Consider the following 21,514-nt stretch of genomic DNA (forward strand, 5'->3'; position numbering starts at 1 on the left):
TATTTGTGGTACTGGTTATCATGTAGCCTGTAAGCTCATTGAGAGCACTGAGCTGGTTTTTTAGTACACCGCTATACCTTCAGCATCTTAAATAGTGCCCAGCACATAGTCGGTTCTCAATAAAAATGACTGAAGAATACATAAGCTTAAAACTTTTATGTAGCCAGATCTGTCAATCCTCTCCTTTATGATTTCTGGGTTATCAGAATAGTTTTATTACTTTTAATTTTTTGCAATTAATCCTTTAATCCAGCTGGAATTTTTTGTTCAAAAATTTTTTTTTTCCTATTTGGAGTTCAGGGTCAAATGGTTTACCCTACTTCCTACCACATACAAATTCTACATTAATACAGGAATACACCCTATCACTTTATGTGCTATTAAAGTATCTTTGCTTAAGAGCAGTGGCCCTTGAATGGCTCACTCAACTATTATGTGATCTCGCAGTTAGAAATGTTTGGCAAAAGAATAGCAAAAAGAGATGAGATACTATATATAGAAGCATTTACACTATGGCATCAGGAGAAAAAGGAGTCAGAGGACTTACCACCTTACGGTGTGGAGGTCTGAGAGAAAACCCAACAGGTTATCTAGACAAAAGAGCCTAGACAAAATTCCGAAGATAAAACAGAAACCAACTGAGGATCCATCAGAGTTTCTAGAAAGGCTTCATCAAGCTTATACATGCTACACAGATAGAGACCCTGAGACCCGGGAGAATGTAAGGATGATAAATAAGACCTTCATCAGGCAAAGCACCCCAGAGATTACAAAATTATGGAAATGAGATTATTTGAAATGAACCCTTCTCAATTAGTAGATGTTGTTTTTAAAAGTATTCAACCACAGGCAACAATGTCAAAAGCAAGGAGATGCATGTTTTTGAGGTAGCAGCACTGAAAGCAAGTAACCTAAAGGAGGGCTTCCCAGGCTGTTCAGTGGTAGGAATCTGCCTGCCAGTGCAGGAGACCTGGGTTCAATCCCTTGGTTGGAAAGATCCCCGGTAGAAGGGCATAGCAACCCACTCCAGTATTCTTGCCTGGAGAATTCCATGGACAGAGGAGCCTGGTTGGCTAGAGTCCATGGGGTTGCAAAGAATTGGACACAACTGAGTGACTGAGCATGCAAGCAATTAATTGTTAATTAATTTGGTTAATTCTATCTTTAATAGCACATAGAAATAACCAAATGAATTCATAAATAATTAACCAAAAAATAAAGATAATTTGCTTTTTGTGATTTCCTGTTATATTTCTCTCTTCAGCTCTTTTTTACCTCTCCACTGGAAAATTTTTAAAATTTTTATGTAATTGGTGCTGAGTTGAGCCCCAGGAGAATAACTTCACAAGCAACCCAGGTGCTTCTTGAGAATAATTCTACTTAGACAATAAAATTATGTCACAGGATTGAATGTGGTTGACTATACTTTATTATAGTCCAGGAACCTTAAAGATAGAAATCATACCTTATTCCTTCTATATCCTGCCATAATTCAAAGATCATTTTGATATATTGGTCAAGAAACCATATTTAAACCTCTTCCTTTTCTCCAGTTGTTGTTGAGTTGTCTTGCAATCACAAGGACCTAAATCACTCCCCAACTGGCTCTGTCTTTCCTTCCTCTCTACTGTTCTACTTTCCTGCTCACTTTTGATTCTACTTCCAGAAATTTCTCCTGGGTGAAGGACCTTGTCCTGGAAGGGAGCCCTAGCCGGTCAGTTGTGAGAATTCATGGGGCTCAGACCGCTCAGCTCCACAGGGCCTTCCACGGTTCCCTTGCACTCACCGACTAATGGACTGGGTGCATCACACTTTCCAGGAGCAAGTGCTTGTTGGCTATTCTGAAATTTTCTTGTTATCAGGTCTGTCATCACCTCATTATTTTCCTCTGCTTCCATCTACAAAGCTGCTGACATCATGCAGGTCTTCCAGCAGAGCTGGCTTGCTTTAACCCACTTACTTTACAGGGCTAGCTTGCTACCTTTTGTGTGGTTAAGTGTTGTCCAGGGGGTTTTGATTTTGGTTATCTAGTGGCTTTATTTTTACTTTTGAAAAACAGTAAAGTGAAGTCGCTCAGTCATGTCCGACTCTTTGGGATCCCATGGACTGTAGCTTACAAGGCTCCTCTGTCCATGGAATTTTCCAGGCAAGAGTACTGGCGTGGGTTGCCATTTCCTTCTCCAGGGGATCTTCCTGACCCAGGGATCAAATCCGGATCTCCCGCATTGCAGACGCTTTACCGTCTGAGCCACCAGGGAAGCCCTGGTAAAATACACATCATAAAATTTACCATCTTAGCAATGTTTGAGCATATAGTTCATAGGGTTAGGCACATTCATATTGTTGCACAATAGATCCTCAGAACTCTTTTCATCTTGCAAAACTGAAACTGTATCTACAGCCACTCAACAGCTCCCTATTCCTCCTTTCCCCCAGCTCCTGGCAACCATCCTTCTCCTGGCTGTTTTTCTGAGGGGATTGAATTCAGAGAGATCAACAAACTCTGTTGCTGCCACCGCCCTGCTATTAAATCCTAACTCTTGGAGACTGGAGCCTGTGTTCCATACCCACAGTGCCAGGGTAGCACCTGATAGAAAGAAAACACTCCTATACTTAACCAATGAAGGAGTCATTCTTAATTCCTGTTCCTTTTGGAAGGGTGATAGGATGCTTTCTTGTACTCATTAAAGTGATTGATGGTTAACATAAAAGTTGCCATCTTTATCTGGACTGATGCCTTTCCAGGCCAATATGCAACACAAGCTCCTAGGGGGGAGAGCGCTGCCAACTCTTGATTACCCAACTAATGGAGGGTGGGGAAAGGAGAGACTAGCTCAAATGGATGCCGATTTTGAAGTACCTGATATTTTGCTGTGTATGAGTTTGTTGTGGCAGATTTCCTTACTAATTACCTTTGGTTCAGGCTGACATTATAAAATAAGCAGCTCCCAGGCCCTATTTGCTGGTAGTGATTTGAAGGGAAGGTATACACAGGGTGGCCTATTAAAAAGTAGACATTTGACACAGATGTACACAAGGTAGTTAATTGGGCATATTTGAGAGTTGTTGTTATAGTAATTGGTGAGATCAAAGGGAATACAATCTTGCATTCATATAGGGCTTTACAAAAAGCCTTCAAATCCATTACCTCACTTCTTTCCCTTGACTCCAACTCTTGAATACAGGCCTTGATAGTGTCACTTCACAGTGAGGAAACGGACAGGCCTGGGAGGTTAAGTAATATAATCACACATTTAGTCAATGTATAATCAGCACTGTTTTCTTCTCAGGTTAGTTTCTTATTTAAAATTTTTAAAATAATTTTATAAAAATTTATCATAAGTTTTACCCTGTCTTTTTTATTCTTAATACCATATAGTCATATCCTCTTTTTAAATTTATTATTATTTTTAATTAAAGTTTAATTGACCTACTAACGTTATGTTAGTTCCACATATTAAAGCAAATAAAGCACTAACTCACAAATGTGTTAGCCATCATTTCTGTTAGAGACTTAAGGAGTAAAATATCGTTTCTTTCAAAATGCTCTCTTTCAAAATGGTCTCTATGAAGCTCTTTGGCACCTTTCATATACGACTTCTTCCCTCTTCCCACTGAATTTTGGGAATGACATTTTTCTAGAAAGCTCTTTTTTTTTTTTTTCCAGTCATGATATGTTTTATCACCTGATTCTCAATAGTGACTGGTGATTGATAACTGTTCAGTGAAATCTGATGGGGTCTATGGACTCTCAAACACTGAAGTCATCCCTTAAGTGTGACTCCAGCAACTGTTTCTGAAGTCTAAGACTAAAAACTGCTGCCCAGCTATGGCAGACACTTCAGGTAGGCCCTAATCGCCACCCTCCTCAGTCTTTCTTGCTGCTAGAGGTAGTCAAGTGACCCATTTTCAGCCAATGAAATAGACGTTTGCTCAGAGGAGAGGGTATGGGAACCCTTTGCTCATTTGGTAAAATGAGATGACAGGCACTGCCTTGGATGAGGACTCAGTGATCGGAGGTGCTGTAGCCTCCTTGTGACCATCAAGCATGAAGTCAAAAACCACACACAAAGGATGGCAGAGCACAAAGGCTGAACCTGGGTCCTCCATGCTGTTGTTGTTGAGTTGTTAAACTCACACCAAGAGCTGTCTACATCTGGACTCTCTGTTCCGCAGGCAACTCCACCCCTTCTAAGGGAGCCGCTGTAGCCAGGTTCTCTGTTACTCCCAGCTGAACACATTCCTTACTGATGGACCAACTGTTGCCCTTTTGTGTTATCCTTCTTCTTCCCCTCTTCCCCAACTCCAAGCATCTCCTTAAACATTGTAGGAATTGGCATAGAATGGCACTTTCACATCAGGTTACACATAACCTAAAAGTATTTACAAACTGAAATATAATGCACACTCAATTACATGACTGATTCTGAAAATCGCTGACAAGTGTTCACCTCTGCTTAAGAATTTCTTCAGTCTGAGATAAATGTCACGCTTCCATGAAGCATCTACCATTTCCCACTTTTTTTGGGCAGTGTCAGAGGTCAAGATCTTCTAGTTCTTACGATGCACTCCGTTGGTTTTAGGGATCTCTCAGTGGGTCACATTCCACAGAGATATGAAGCAGATGCACATGAATGCATGCAACACAAGAAAAAAATATGAAAACTCTCTGAGACTCAATTTTATTCAACTCATTAGAAATTTAATTTGTTCTTATGCTCTTCAGTGATATTGGTTTTATTTTTTTAGAAAACATGTGAAAGCAGAGATTTACCTCGTTACCTTTTCTAACTTATTTTGGATTTTCTTCAGAACACTGAATGGCACATTGGTTGGTTACTTCACTGAGCAAAGCTTACGGATCCAGGCAGTGTGCTTGCTTTGGGAACTGGATCACCTGTAATTAACCAAGTTAATCACAAGCACTTGGGGAACAATTATATCATGCTATATTAGACAGATGCTACTGCCAAACCTTGAATTTCAGTTATTTACTAAAGCAACAGCTTTAGGATCTCTGGAGAGTGTTCTTCAAAAACACATATATGGTTTAACAGAACAAGCACAAGTATATGCATTTCTATACTTTAGTAATAATCAGAGTAACTGAAAATTGTGGAACCGTAGCATATTAGCAATACAGGCAGTTTAAAGGAGACACAAGTTTAAGAATGGAAACTGAAATTCACAGATTAAGAACTGGAATGAAGTATTTCTTATGTTTAGCTGTCTCTGAAACTCAGTTTTAGCTTCCTGTGGCTTTAAATGTGGGTACACGTGTGTGTCCATTGACACAACAGCTCACCTGAAACCCTTCCCACTTAATTAGGCTCTGCTTGGGCACTCAAACTGAATCATGGTTGCCTAATATATAATGTGAGGACAACACACCACAGGGTTCTGGTGGGGATTAAAAAGGTGTTATATGTGTGCACGTATGTGAAAATTCTTATAAACTGTACTGCACTATGTTAAGGTCTTGTTAGTATTCCTCTCTCCCAAATATGGGAGAAATTCCACCAGAACAATTACACACAGCCTCTCCATTTTATAAATATATTTTCTACACATGTTTAGTTACTCTCTTAGCTGGAATAATTGCCTAACAGAGGACTATTGTTGCTGAATGTACTGGAGATTAAAGGATTTAAGGAAAAAAGAAAGGAGGCTTTGCCAATCTCTAAGAACCCAAGGAGAGCTCCAAGGACACGTGTAGTAAAATGTTGTAAGTAGGTCCTTTTCCAGTTTTATGAAGTGGAGCAGGCCATAGGCTCTCCTGGAGAGGTGGAGAGTAACAGTGTATCTCACCCTGAAACAAAACAGGGGTCAAACCATGGTCTCAGTATTATGCACAGAACTTGTATTTAAAGAGATGCTAAGAATCAACTATATGTGTATTTGACTGTATGTAGTCAGAGTTGTGAAGGCTATTTTTTTTCTTCTGTGAAAAAATACTAAAGACAAACCTTCCAAATTTCACAGTTTTTTACTGTTTACATCTCACATAGATGGCTGCCACTGCAACATTTTTAAGCTACCCTGGCAGGGCTGCACGGACTTTTTATAAACCCCAGTTCAGTGATGGAAGAAGAGTTCTAACTGATCTGATCTACTCTCAATGCCTGGAAGTCTTGGATGCAAACTAGGGCCCTTGGGTTTTTGGCCAGTCATTACAAATCTCATAAATAGGAACTGGGCTTAAGGAACAACTCTCAATGGTCTCTAGGCCATCAGAGAGGGACAGTCACAAGTATAATCCAAATCTGAAGATAATTAAAAAGTAATTTCAACGGCATATTAAAATGTTTTGCTTTTGGCTTTTTGTTTTCAGAAAATGTGTTTAAATTATTTTGGAGAGACTAATTTTTAAACAAATCCATCAATATCAACATATATCAACATTTTAAAAGAATCTTCACACCTTTGAATAAGTAAGTCTAATTTGGGATCTATTCTAAAGAAACAATGCAGAAGAAATAAGATCTATAAATCCAAAGATGTGAGTTTAAAGTTTATTTTTGATAGAGGAAAACTGGAATATATTATGGCTCATTCAAATGCTTATGCAACATCATATATATTTATAAAACATTTTAAACATATGGAAAATAATTATAAATAAAAACAAGATGTAAAAAATACTGTCAAAATGGTTATATAACATATGCCTAGAAAAACACTAGAATAAAATAAAATATGAACTTGGTAGAATAAAAACATTAATGATTTCAACGAATTCTACAATTTTATTTAATGTTTTTCTTAAATAACAAAAAAGATCTTTATTGAAAATTAAATTTAATTCTGGGAATTAACATTCCCGGAACACACAGCTTAAATTAATTTAATTAACAAGGCTATGTAAGTCTAGAATTTATAACCCACTGTGGTTTGTCCAAAAAGCTAAACAACTGCAAAATATATCCTCCTGGTCTCAATAGGTCATTGCACCTTTTTAAAACTTAGCTTTTACACATTGCCAGGGCAAGGTGAATTTACTGCATATTTTTTCTTAGCATTACAGAAGTATTTAAACACCATCTTAAAGATTCTTTTGGATCAATATTCTATTCTTCCATTCTGAGCCGATGAAAACAAAATTCACTCATCTCTCCAGAATGTCACTTTAGGCAAAGTAATAACTAAGTTTATACTATATCTTTAGGCCTAGTATATTATTTACAAGCCTTTAGGTCTGTAGTTAGGATATATTCTTAGGCCACAAACATGAATGTAGCTTTGCTCATCTTTTCCCTCCAGTATGAATTGCACAGAAAATATATACTTCCAATGATAAAGAGTTGAGATGAGTACATATATGTGTGTGTATCCTTTGCTCCCATGCATTCTTACTGACCAGATTTACAAGGAGCTTTTTTGTTTTAGCCTAACTCCACTTCTGCCTTGCCACACTTCACAAACCACCAACTGGACCACAGGTTTGTGAGCTCCTTACAGAAAGGGCATTATCTTTTTCCTCACTGCAAATTTCCTTGTGATGGCTCTTTGCACAGCATTTACAAAAAGCAGGCACTTGACATGACTGACAGGGAAATCATTATAATTTTCCACTTCTGATGACAGTGAAGGTCAGGCAACCTTTGTTTCCTGAGCTAAGTGATGGGTGAGCTCAGTTAGGCCAGGGTAGAGTTTAACTGCTAAGCATAAACCTGGAGAGCGGGGAGAGGCCTGGCTGCAGGCGAGGTGAGGGATGATACCCTGAGCTTGGCTCTGTGTGAGGGGAGGAAGGGTATGAGGGAGGTCAGCTGGTGGGAAGGCTGGAGGGAGAATTGGGAGGGCCTTCGTGCACCCTGTGAAGATTTAGTAAAATCTGCACTTCGCATCAGTGCCTGTGGAATGGGAGTCCTGCTTGCAGGGGGGTGCAGGGCAAAACTAGAGACTGGCCGCGGGGGCGCAGGGATAGCACATGTGTTTGTTAACCTGGGTCAAGAGTCCAAGAAGAATCTTCTAAGCGCCTGTTAAACAAGCACCTCTAGGCACCAGAACTAAGCAAAGGAGGCATAACCCCTACGTGTGCTCTGATTTCAAAAACCCTGGCAGTTCCCTAATGCTTATCACTGATCTGACCCTTCCCAACAGTGTTGGTCATCATTATTTGTGAGTGCTGTATGTGCAAATCCACCTACTTGCTAAAATCTATTTATAACTCCCCCTCCCCGCAAATAAGATCATCCTTGGACCTGCACAGAGTGGCAAAAACTGTGAGGCCCCAGCTGAGGTCAAACAAGACAACATTCCACCTTCTTGATCCTGGTCTCCCACTGTGACTTTGCAGTCTAATACCACTGAGAATTCAACAAAACAGATTACAAAAAGCACTGAGCTCATGGAACTTAGGTTCTAGTGACATGACTGAAAGACTGCATTGTACAGATTTAGGTGAATACCTAAAGCACCGTGGTACTCAAACTTTCATTACTACCAACAATACTGATGGATGTAGAAATATTTTCATTCTGTAGATTCAGATTATGGCACTGAAATAGTCAAGGAGATAAAAAGCCGCCAAAGCATCAGCCTGCTTGTGCTGTATCCAGTGACCATTTTTTCTAGGGCTTTCGCTTCCTACCATGTATCAGATAGCCTGAAAAGTCATCTCTGCTGTAAAACACTAGAAGCTGGATAAATTGAGCATAATTGGCCTCTTGTTATTATAATTATCCCAAGGAAATGATGCTCCCTCAAAGACACAGTAAGTCTTTTTAGGACCTTGGTTCTGAACCTAGCCTGGACCTTAAAATCATCTGGGAAGCTTTTAAAAGGCTCGCTGCCCAGATAACAAGAAAACCAGTGAAACCAGAATCTTGGCACTGGAACTCAGGCATCAGCATTTTATAAAATTCCCTAGGTGATCTGGTGTCCAGCCAAGGTCCAGAACTACCACTGTAGAAGGTGACGGTGTACCTACTGCATGGAGAGGCATTAGTCCCAGTGTTCTGTCAGCTTGTTATTCAAAATGACTAATGCTTGGGGAATCCGAAAAGTTATGCAGCTTCTTAAATCTTTTCTCCACACCCTCATTTCTTGTGCTCTCCCCTCTATACTGGGAGGTGGATGTTATCACTTTTCAGATGGATACAAAGAACCAACCTAAGTGGGTACCTTCCTGAGGCTAAATGTGCCCATTGATAGTTAAACAGTTCATTTTTTTAAAATGAGCTCCTGCCAAGGCTACATGTGAAAGCCAAAGCAGAGATACATGAATCACAAGCAAAAGATTTTATTATTTCTATCAATGAGTCTCTAAACGTCAAGGATAACACCCAATATGTACATAATGGATACTGATCGTACTTTTCCTCTGCCAATCTCTGTGATTCTGGTTCACCCTCCTCTTTGGAGACAGTACCTCCATTTCTAAACAATGAACCAACCAACAAAACCGCGCAACATTTCCTATATGTGCAGGGAAAAAACAGACCAGTAATTACTGAATTTGAGTGTCTCCTGAATCCAAAAAGTCCTCTATGCATACAAGATGTTATTAGAAAATACTGTGTGTGACCTGAGCTGGAACATGGAAATATTCCATGCTGTGAAAACAAAGTGAATCCTCGGGCCAGCATCCGGGGGGTTCCCATGTGATTGTCTGCATTTGGACTCCCTGCCCTGGAATCCTTGAAGAACAAGGACAAAAGCCCGATGGATGTTTCCAGGGATTTGTTTATAAGAACATTATCCTGCCTTTTTGTTTGCAGAGATCTAAACACTGGTTTCAGATCTCACTTGAAGATAGTCTGGATTGGTTAAAATGAGACATCACATGCTACAGTCAAGGCACTTATAAACTAACTCATACCAGGGTTTATGATGCTAATACCAGTAAAAATTAAAATGAAACTGTATTTAATGAGATTTTACTACATGCCAGGTACCAGGGCTTTCCATGAATCTCACTTAAGCTCCCAAGAACCCCAAGTGGCAGACGTTATTATTATGTTTGTTTTGAAAGTAAGAAAACTCTGAATTGAGGAGGTTAGAGTCACACAGTTAAGTGGCAGAGAGGACTTTGCCTCAGGTGGTCTGAGTCCCAAGTTCACACTCTTGACCACTCTGCTATATTTCCTTACAAATAACCAGTCACGTTTTGGCTTCTGTGCGACCAGCATAGTCACAAGAGTTGAAGACAAGGGTCAGATCTGGGGTCAACCTTGCTGCTGCTGCTGCTGCTAAGTCGCTTCAGTCGTGTCCGACTCTGTGCGACCCCACAGATGGCAGCCCCCCAGGCTCCTCCGTCCCTGGTATTCTCCAGGCAAGAACACTGGAGTGGGTCGCCATTTCCTTCTCCAATGCATGAAAGTGAAAAGTGAAAGTGAAGTCGCTCAGTCGTGTCCGACTCTTAGCGACCCCGTGGACTGTAGCCCACCAGGCTCCTCCGTCCGTGGGATTTTCCAGGCAAGAGTACTGGAGTGGGGTGCCGTCGCCTTCCTTGGGGATCTGTTAAACCCATGGTCACCAGGGGGTGTGCTTGTCTGTCCTATACCCTGGACTGGACCTGAGATGGGTCACAGGGTTTGGGGCTGATGCATGGAATGGATTAGGCTCCTAAAACATTGAGAAAGCTTCCTCCCAAAGGAGTGTTAAGACAAGAGGGGACAGCCATCTCTCGCATGACATGGGCTGAGCTGGCTGCCTCTAGGGGTGGATGTCAAGTGTTTGCTTATTCACCGTCTTCTGCGAGAAGCCAGGAGATGGCTCATGAGTCTGGGGATGGAGTTGAGGGAGAAGACGGAGCAGAGCTCACCATTTATAAAGTTGCTGGCCAGGCTCTGTAGCTAAGAAAGGGTTGAGAGGTGGAGAAAGAAAACCCCCTTTCTTTGCACTCCATCAAACAGGAAAAAAGAGCAGTCTGTAACGACAGGCCAGGCAGAGCAGGTGAAAGGAAAGAAGCCTCAGATGGGGCAGGACTGCAGGAGGGGGCTGCTAACTTGCCCACATCACGGCTGGGTCCTGAACAGGCCTGCCCCGGCCCTGATAGTTATCTTCTCATGAACCACAGGCTTAGTGGTACAGCAAGAGCCAAGCTGGATCACCTTCTGCCTTCTGCTCTGCAGCTCTGATCTGAGACACACCTGAGCAGAGAGGGGCCTTCGGCTCCACAGTCCTGACCTGTCAAAACTCAGGCAGCATCCTGATCTCTGCCCTGGCCTGGCCTCTCCAGCTGGGCTGAGCATCTCTAATAAGCGGCCTCACTGCAAGGGTCCCTCGCTCCGACTCCTCTCACTCAGGGCTGCGCTGCCACCCAAGCCCTTCATTCAGGATCACAGGCTCCACGGCTTCCTGAGGGGGGTTCTTTGGAAGCCAGGGCTGCAGTGTAATTGCTACAGCTGCTATTGAAATTCACTCTTGGATTTCTGTTCCCTGAACAGGAAGTTCTGAAAGCTCCCACGGAGAAGAAGCAGGCTTTGCATCCTTCAGGCTTGGTCTGTTCCGACAGATTCCTAAAGCCTCATTTCTGTGTGGTCTCTTTCAAAACCTTCTGAAGGTGCCAGGAGATCTACTTCTTGATAAAAATTTTTCTCCCATGCTTGGGGTCAGGCCAAAAAATTGCTGAACAGATGTTAGATCTGAAGCTTTCTCAATTCAGCCACTTGACCGCCGGCCTGCTAATCTGCCCAGATGTAAATGAGATGTCTTTGAGCTTCTCTCACTCAGGGAAAAAGACAAGATTCCCAAAAAGCTGGAGTCATCCCCTCCTCAAGAAAAACAACATGAAAGAACAGAGTGATTGGAGTCAGCTGCGTTTATGCCTGTTAAGACTATTAGAGTGCTCTCTTTTTTTTTCTTTGTCAGGAAGTCACAATGGATTAGACTTAATTGAATCCTCAAACTCCTACATGGATTTTTCTTCTTTGGCAAGTTGTCACTTGACTGACAAAAAATACACTCCAGTCCCTAAAAATGCAAATTCCCTAAAAAGAGTATACGGACCTATGTATGATGAACTACTGCTCAGATGTGGAGTAAATATTATTATCCCAGCCAGGAATATTGATGGTTCTGTGCTGAAGGGGCAGGCCTCAGTCAGCACTCAGGGCTGAAACCTCAGATGAAAGTCCACACTTGAGTGTGTGGGCAGTCTTCTTGGGGATCTTCTCCTATACCCTACTCAGAGTTACCAGAAAGGCCTGGCCAATGACCAAACACCACACACAAACGGTATCTTCCTAGAGGTCCTGCTTGGGAGAATCTTCATGCCAGCTGCCTCTAGCATACTGGACCTTTAAGAGCCTCTTGGTTGAGGAATCTCCCTGGTAGTCCAGTGGTTAAGAAAGAGCCTCCTGGTTGCAACTGAAGAGGCTTGCTCTTAGATTTGCAATCTGACCCTCGAAGGGCCAACTCTAGACTGGGCACTCAGGGACCTGTACAAAGTCCCCTTGGAAACATCCATTCATAGAAGGCATACCATCTTTCGCTGAATGTAACATATTTATTACAAGTTGCACCACACTACCACAAAAAGCCAGTTGAACCATGACATCAATTCTGTTATCATACAGAATTTCTTTTATGCTATTGAAAAAGCTCTTTCAGAGCAGTTTAGACAGGAATGTATCTTATATCTCTTTTGTTAACTCATCAAAAGGAAAAGAGAAGTAAGATAAATTCATTAAGGTCTTCCTAACACTTTTTCACACCCAGGAGTTTGACTTTTGTGAATCAAACTCCTGCCTTCAGAGAAGGCAATGGCAACCCACTCCAATGTTCTTGCCTGGAGAATCCCAGGGATGGGGGAGCCTGGTGGGCTGCCGTCTATGGGGTCGCGCAGAGTTGGACACGACTGAAGCGACTTAGCAGCAGCAGCAACACTTTTTCAGAAGTGTTTCAGCTGCAGAAGAATACCTAGATTTATGTCCTAGAACTGCTAGTTACTGGCTGTGTGACAGCTGACCTTCAGTTCCCTTATTTGGAAGCTGGGATAATAGCTCCCCTTACCTTCCAAGGCTATTGTGTGGTTTCCGAGGAAACATCCACGGAAACCCTCAGTAAAGCATTACACAAACACCAGTTATCATTATCACACCCTACAAGGCACTCTGTAGAGTTTTGGCCCAAGGGAGTTTACAGAGTAGTCAATAATGATTCCTTACATTTTTTGGTGCTGCACAGTATTACAGAATGATTTCATGTCCATTCTATAATCTGACCTTTGTGATAATTCTGTGAAGTAGGGAGAATACACTGTGCCTTCATTTATGCAATTTATATATAATAATATATCTTAATTTATATATACTAATTTAAGTATATATAATTTATATCTTAATTTATATACATATAATGTTATTCTGAGGTTTTTGAGGGGGTTGCTTTTTCATAGTGGTAAACTCTACTCTGAACATGTCAGCTCTCCTTGCCTTGCCAATACTCTTCTGTAAGTAACTTCAGTAACTTCATAGCATCTGAATGGGGCTTTGTCAACCCTGGGTTACTAGGTCTGTTTTACCTGGTCTGAACCTTTCTTACCTTTCAGACTTTGCAACCTGGACCTGCTTTTAGACCCAGGCAATTTCATGCATGACTCCTCTCTCTGTAACCCATGGCTTGGTGGAGGCACTGAGAGGGCAGGGTTCTTGCTAGGTTTCAGCTATTTCTGATTAACCTCGCCCTGCTTTCCTTTGCAGGATGGTTAAGTCAAACTCAACAAGTTAAATATTTTAAAAGTACTATTTAGAATAAGAAGAAATTTCTCGAGCCTTGGGAATCCATGTCCATTTCCTCTGAGTTCCTTTATTTAATAAGTTATTTTTGGCTGCCCTGGGTCTTTGCTGCTGTCTGCGTGCTTTCTTGAGTTGCAGTGAGTGGCGGCTACTCTTTGTTGCAACGCAAGGACTTCTCATTGCGGTGACTTCTCTTGTTGCAGAGCACAGGCTCTAGGTGTGCGGGCTTCAGTAGTTGTGGCACACAGGCTAAGTTGTCCATGGCATGTGGGATTTGGGCATCCGGACCAGGGATTGAAACTGTGTCCCCTGCATTGGCAGGTGGATTCCCAACCACTAGCCCACCAGGGGAGCCCAAGTTAGTGTTTTCAAAGGCATCAGATCATTTGCCATTAATCTAACTTGGGACAAAACGAAATTCAACTATTTTACACATTAATTTTAAGTCATAAATAAACATTCCCCCCCCGCCCCGCAATCAACCTTTTTTCTTTTTCCTGACCTCCTCACTTTGTCTCAGAGGTTTCATGGAGGCGATGGGATACTGGTGGGGTGGTGGTCTTAAATCAGCCTGAAAGAGCCACACAGATCAGGCTTGGCCAAGTTTCCCTTGGGTATTTCTATAGTCCTTCCCATTCTCCTATGCCACTCATAAAGAGTAAAGGACTCACTGGGAAAACTTTAAAATTTCCTAACATAACCAGGCTCATTCATTTACATATTCCTAAATCTTCTTCCAAAGTCTTCTTCCATCTCAAAGCTTTTTAACAGTGCTACTCCTGGATCTAAATTACAAAAAAAGGTTACACTCATATGCTCCCTGGCGTAAAAGTTCTTTTGATAATATTTCAAGGTTCTTTTTTTTTTTCCCCCAAACAGTTGGCTAAAAACAAAATGTTATCTGTCTTACAGTTAAAAACACAGACGAGGTGAGATCATTTGTGAAGCAGCTTAAAGTAAAGGAAGCACCATAATCTTATCCACTGGGGGAGGAATTTAGAATGAGGGAAGGCTGGCTGGCCTTGGATTCTATTCAAGGGAGTTCTGTCACTAAACTACACAAAAGAGAGCCTTATAAGGCAGTTTCTTCTAGAAGGCAAATCTATGACAAACCCAGAGGGCAAGCTCTAGAGAAAGATGGGAGAGCGTATTTAAGGGCATTAAATAAATGTCTTCTCAGCTCAGTCACTCCATCTCATACGTCTAGAATGTAAAACGTCTTAAAAGACCTTTCATAACCTTATAACATCATCTCCCAGACACTTCCCCTCCTCCCTTAGGTTATCTCTCAGTTTCATAAAAAAGAATCTTTGAAACAGAATTCTCCTGACTCCCACCAGAGCACATTACAGGATTCAACAGCTTTTACTGCAAGTTCTTACTTGTGTGTAATTGAAAAGTGCCTCGTGGCTATTTAATTCCAAGCCTGTTAATTTGTCTCCTGAAGAATTGCAGAACAGTAGGTCAGGCACCTTCCATTTAATAACTAATTCCTAAACCATGAAGAAACAGTAACTTGTTCTTTGGATTACTTTCCTCTAAAAGAATCTTAAAGCAACATATGGAATGGGAGAAAATATTTGCAAGTGTTGCAACTAACAAGAGTTCAATTTCCAAAATATACACACAGCTCATACAACTTAACAACAACAAAAAAAGGACTCAATCGAAAAATGAACAGAAGACCTAAACATTTTTCCAAAGAATACATACAGACGGCCAATAGGCACATGATGCTCGACAATGCTATTAGAGAAACGTAAATCAAAATGACAGTGAGGTACTACCTCACACCAGTCAGAATGGTCATCATCAAAAAGTCTACAGACAATACATGATGGAGAGTATGTGGAGAAAAGGGAACCCTCTTACACTGTTAGTGGAATATAAACTGTTAGAGACACCATGGAAAACAGTATGAAAATTTCTTAAAAAATGAAAAATAGAGCTACCATATGATCTAGGAATCCCACTCTTGGGCAAACATCTAGAGAAAATCATAATTCAATAGATATATGCACCTCAATATTCATTGCTGCACTATTTACAATAGCCAAAACATGAAGAAACCTAAGAGTCCATTGACATATGGAAGGATAAAGGAGATATGGTCCATGCTCAGTCAGTCAGTCATGTCTGACTCTTTGTTACTCCATGGACTGCAGCCCGCTGGGCTCCTCAGTTCGTGGGATTTCCTAGGCAAGAATACTAGAGTGGGTTGCCATTTCCTCCTCCAAGGGATCTTCCCAATCCAGCGATCGAACCAGTTTCTCCTGTGTTGGCAGGTGGATTCTTTACCACTGAGCTACCTGCTGCTGCTGCTGCTGCTAAGTCGCTTCAGTCATGTCTGACTCTTAACTATTCTGCTAGAATGCCTTGTGCTCACATACACACAGTACATGTGCAATAAATACTAGCTAGAAAGCAGAGGAGCTGAATAGGTATTTTCCCCAAGAAGACATGCAGAGGGCCAATAGGCACATGAAAAGATGTTCAGCATCACTAATTGTTAGGGAAATGCACACCATAACCACAATGAAGTATCCCTTTTTGCCTGTCAGAATGGCTGTTACCAAAAAGGCAAGAAATAACAAGTGTTGGTGAGGATGTGCAGAAAAGGGAACCTTTGTACACTGTTGGTGGGAATGTAAATTGGTGCAGAAACTATGGAAAACCATATGGATATTCCTCAAAAAATTAATAATAGAACTACCATATGATACAGTTATCCCACTTCTGGCTACTTACCCCAAGAATACAAAAACACTAATTTGAAAAGATAGAGGAGATGGTTAGATAGCATCACCAACTCAACGGACATGAATTTGAGCAAATTCTGGGGGATAGCAGAGAACAGAGGAGCCGGGAATACTGCAGTCCATGGAACTGCAAAGAGTCAGATACAACTTGGCAACTGAACAACAAAGTCTGAAAAGATATACGCACCTTAAGTTTATCATAGAATTATTTACAAAGGTACAATAGCCAAGATAGGGAAACAGTGTTAAGTGCCCAGAGACACATGAATGGATAAAGATGTGGTACACACACACACACACATATATATATACAATGGAATATTACTCAGCCATAAAAAAGATTAAATCTTATCATTGGTGACAACATGGAATGGATCTTGAGGGTACAGTGCTAAGTGAAATAAGTCAGAAGGAAAAAGACAAATACTGTATGATTTCACTTCTATGTGTAATTAAAAAAAAAAAAAAAACAACCCAAGACCCAAAATAAATGAACAAACCAAGCCAAACAAAAACAAACAGGTAGCTATAGAGAACAGAGCAGTGATGACCAGTGTGGGTGGGGTGGGGTAGACAGCAAAATGAGTAAAGGGGGTCAACTGTATGGAGACAGATGGAAACAAAAGTTTTGGCGGTGAGCACCCTGCTGGGTATATAGAAGTAGCAATATAATGTTGTATACTTGAAATGTATCTAATGTTATAAGCCAATGTTACCCCAGTAAAAAATAAAGTAACATCCTCCACCTCCCACAGAGTATACAGACAGACTCAGAACATTAAAAAATAAAAAAGATGCCTGGAAGCCTACACAGAGCTGAAGAAGGACAAGAACATAATTATGAGGGGTAAGGAGGGGAGGGGAGAGACAAGGGGTTTCATAAAGACAATGATACCAGCTGATCCTTGAAGGCTAAGAGTTCCAAGAGTGGAAAGGTAAGTGAAGGTGTGACTGTGAACAACAGCTAAGAGCAAACAATTACTGTGGCTGGACCATAAAGGTGGTTGGAGAGAAGAGGCCAAAATCAAAATAAGAGAGTTATTGTGAAGTGCTAGGTAGTTTTAACTTGGTCCTAGAGGTACTAGCTGAGCTATTCAAAATCCTTCAAGATGATGCTGTTAAAGTGCTGCACTCAATATGTCAGCAAATTGAGAAAACTCAGCAATGGCCACAGGACTATAAAGGTCAGTTTTCATTCCAATCCCAAAGAAGGGCAATGCCAAAGAATGTTCAAGTGAAAGTGCTAGTCACTCAGTATAGTCTGACTCTGTGACCACATGGACTGTAGTCTGCCAGGGCTCCTCTGTCCATGGAATTCTCTAGGCAAGAATATTGGAGTGGGAAGCCATTCCCTTCTCCAGGGGATCTTCTTGACCAAGGGATCGAACAGTAGTCTCCTACATTGCATGCAGATTCTTTACTGTCTGAGCCATTTGCTTATTTCACCTGCTAGCAAAGTTGTGCTCAAAATCCTTCAAGCTAGGTTTCAGCAGTACGTGAACTGAGAAATTCCAGATGTACAAGCTGGGTTTAGAAAAAGCAGAAGAACCATAGACCAAATTGCCAACATTTGTTGGATCATGGAGAAAGCAAGGGAAGAACATCTACTTCTGCTTCATTGATTATGCTAAAGTCTTTGACTGTGTGGATCTCAACAAACTGGAAAATTCTTGGAGATGGGTGTACCAGACCACCTTACCTGGCCCCTGAGAAACCTCTATGCAGGTCAAAAAGTAACAGAATTAGAACTGGACATGGAACAATGGAACAATTTCAAAATTGGGAAAGGAGTATGACAAGGCTGTATATTGTCACCCTGCTTATTTAACTTATATGCAAAGTATTACTTATTTATTTGGAGTCGCTCAGTTATGTCCAACTCTTTGCGATCCTGTGATCTGTAGCCCACCAGGTTTCTCTATCTATGGAATTTTCAGCCAAGAATACTGGAGTGGGTTGCCATTCCCTTCTCCAGGGGATCTTCCCAACCCAGGAATCAAACCTGGTTCTCCTGCATTGCAGGCAGATTCTTTACCGTCTGAGCCACCAGGGAAGCCTATATGCAAAATCCATCATGTGAAGGGCTGGGCTGGATGAATCACAAACTGCAATCAAGATTGCCGGGAGAAATATCAACAACCTCAGTTATGTAGATGATACTACCCTGATGGCATAAAGTGAAGAGGAACCAAATAGCCTCTTGATGAGGTTGAAAGATGAGAGTAAAAAGGTGGCTTGAAACTCAACATTCATAAAATTCATGGCATAACATCATGGCATTCGATCCTATCACTTCATGGCAAATAGATGGGGAAAAAGTGGAATCAGTGACAGATTTTATTTTCCAGGGCTCCAAAATCACTGCAGATGGTGACTGCCAGCCATGAAACTAAAAGACACTTACTCCTTGGAAGGAAAGCTATGACAAACGTAGAGAGTGTATATAAAAGCAGAGACATCACTTTGTCAACAAAGGTCTGTATAGTCAAAACTATGATTTTTCCAGTAGTCATGTACAGATGTGAGAGGTGGACCATAAAGAAGGCTGAGTGCCAAAGAATTGATGCTTTCAAATTGTAGTGCTGGAGAAGACTCCTCAAATCAGTCAATCCTAAAGGAAATCAACCCTGAATATTCATTGGAAGGATTGATGCTGAAGCTGAAGTGCCAGTACTTTGGTCATCTGATTTGAAGAGCTGACTCATGGGAAAAAGACCCTGATGCTGGAAAATATTGAAGGCAAAAGGAAAAGGAGGCAGCAGAGAATGAGATGGTTGGATGGCATCACTGACTCAAGGGACATGAATTTGAGCAAACTCCAGGAGATGGTGGAGGACAGTGCAGTCTAGTGTGCTGAAGTCCATGGGGTCACAAAGAGTCGGAAACGTGACTTAACAACGGAATAATAGCAAACAACAAAGGTACTAGCAAGAAAGAGTCTTTTAAGAATGAATTCTGATTCTACAAGTAAAAAATTAATTCTGAGGGGGAAGAGGGAATGAGACACAAGGACCAAGGGATTGCAAAGTAACTCAGATATAAAGGATTATACACAAAAGGAGTAACCAAGACCCAGAATAAAGAGGCATGGTGTTCTTCCCTGTGAGATTTTATTACATATCTTGGCATCCCTATCAACTTTTTAAAAAATTTATTTTTATTTGTTCGGCTGTGCCAAGTCTTGGTTGTGGCATGTGGACTTTTATTTGCAGCAACCAGTCCATCCTAAAGGAGATCAGTCCTGGGTGTTCATTCATAGGACTGATGTTGAAGCTGAAACTCCAATACTTTGGCCACCTGATGTGAAGAGCTGACTCATTTGAAAAGACCCTGATGCTGGGAAAGATTGAGGGCAGGAAGAGAAGGGGATGACAGAGGATGAGATGGTTGGGTGGCATCACCGACTCAATGGACATGGGGTTGGGTAAACTCCGGGAGTTGGTGATGGACAGGGAGGCCTGGTGTGCTGCAGTTCATGGGGTCGCAAAGAGTCGGACACTACTGAACTGAACTGAACTGGGATCTAGTTCCCTGACCAGGGATCGAACCCAGGCCCTCTGCATTGGGAGCACAGAGTCTTAGCCACTGGACCACTAGGGAAGTCCCTCTATTAACTTTTAATTAAACTGAATTTTCAAATCTCTTCTAGTTACTCATGACTTCAGGGACCTCAATAAGATCTAATGGCACTAAATTCATGATGACAGTCTTAGGTGAGATTACTAGGTCACTACCTTTTAGATTGGGGTTCTCCTGGGCTCCAGGGAAAGTGCTCTGGGTGACAGGTTTGTAACTCATATGGATACTTTGTTAATCAGCAAGACCAGACTTCTTTTGTTCATCTTCAACTGTACAGCATCTAGCAAGAGTGCCGACACCTGCCACATGGTCTCAGTAAATGCAGGTTAAGTGAGACAAACAGTGATGCCCTCTCCATCTCAGTACTTGAGGATGCATAACTTGAGTTTCTTCTGAGGGTAGAAGAAGAACCCTTTCTAGACTGGAAGAACCTAGAAAATGCATTTCTATTCTTTGCAAAGTCCCAGTACTAAATGGCACAGAGGTTAAAGGCACTCTGATGGGTTTGCTTCTGTGATGTGTCAAAACACATTCAGGAATCAGGAGAAATAAATTAGATCTGGCTTTAGTCCCATTTATCTCTGCTGTGGAAACGTACTCCGGTGGACCTCACATTCTTTTCTGCTCTCCCTGGCTTTTTTCTATAAAATGGTCTCAGGCACTAGACTCCTTAACTCTAAATTTAGATTGGGGGAAAAAAACTAATTTATGACAAAGTTTCCAGTTTCAGAAGCTATTTCTCCTAACATTTTCCCAAACATAAAGGAAAACTAGGTCTGTAACCTCATGACATTGGAGAGATGCTGAGGATCTCGGTTTACATGGTAATGAGGTTACATGACTACTTCTACATGACTATCAGTCTCAATGTTTTATAATTGCACTGTGTGAGTGTTTAGAGATGTAAATAGCAACGAGGGAAGATGAATAAAACTAGCTACAGGCTAGAAGTGACCATAATACTCAAATAATCTCCAAGCTAACCTTCTGCTCTGATAAGGCAAATTCCACTGATTTGGAGACTGTGGGGAAAAATTCCCCTTGGAATGTGTAAGAAAAATGTCAATATTTGGAATGAATTCTTCAACTATGCACATTTCTCTTTTCATGGTATGACTGATAAGTTAGATCCAAAGGAACAAATGACTGCTTCTGTTGGAAGAGCATGTGGATTACTTTGCATTGTGGTTTTTCTAAGTTTAAGGTGATGATAATATAAATAGTTAACAGCAAGTTGGTTACACTATTTAAAGCTTTCAATCAGTGACATATGACCTATTTGCCATTTGGACTTCTGGGAAAAACTCTAACAAAATAACTGGTTGGGAGCTTGGAGAAAGTCTGAGCTGTGTTAAAGGACCAACTGCTTCTGTCATTTCAGGAGAACGGCCTCCTCTCTGCCTTTCTCTGCCTTGGCTGGGACCAGGAATGGGGCTGCCAAAGTTGGATTTCTAACTTTCCCCTGAAACTGTTTTCTATGGAAAATGTTATTTC

At 41.3% G+C, this 21,514-nt stretch overlaps 1 protein-coding gene across 1 annotated transcript in view; it reads right to left on the minus strand.

Annotated features, from left to right (window-relative positions):
- IGFBP7 (insulin like growth factor binding protein 7) overlaps window positions 1-21,514 on the minus strand; it is a 76,643-nt gene that overhangs the window by 53,577 nt on the left and 1,552 nt on the right. The gene's annotated exons all lie outside the window — the stretch shown is intronic.

Source organism: Bos javanicus, chromosome 6 (genome assembly GCF_032452875.1).
Source record: "Bos javanicus breed banteng chromosome 6, ARS-OSU_banteng_1.0, whole genome shotgun sequence".
NCBI lineage: Eukaryota > Metazoa > Chordata > Mammalia > Artiodactyla > Bovidae > Bos > Bos javanicus.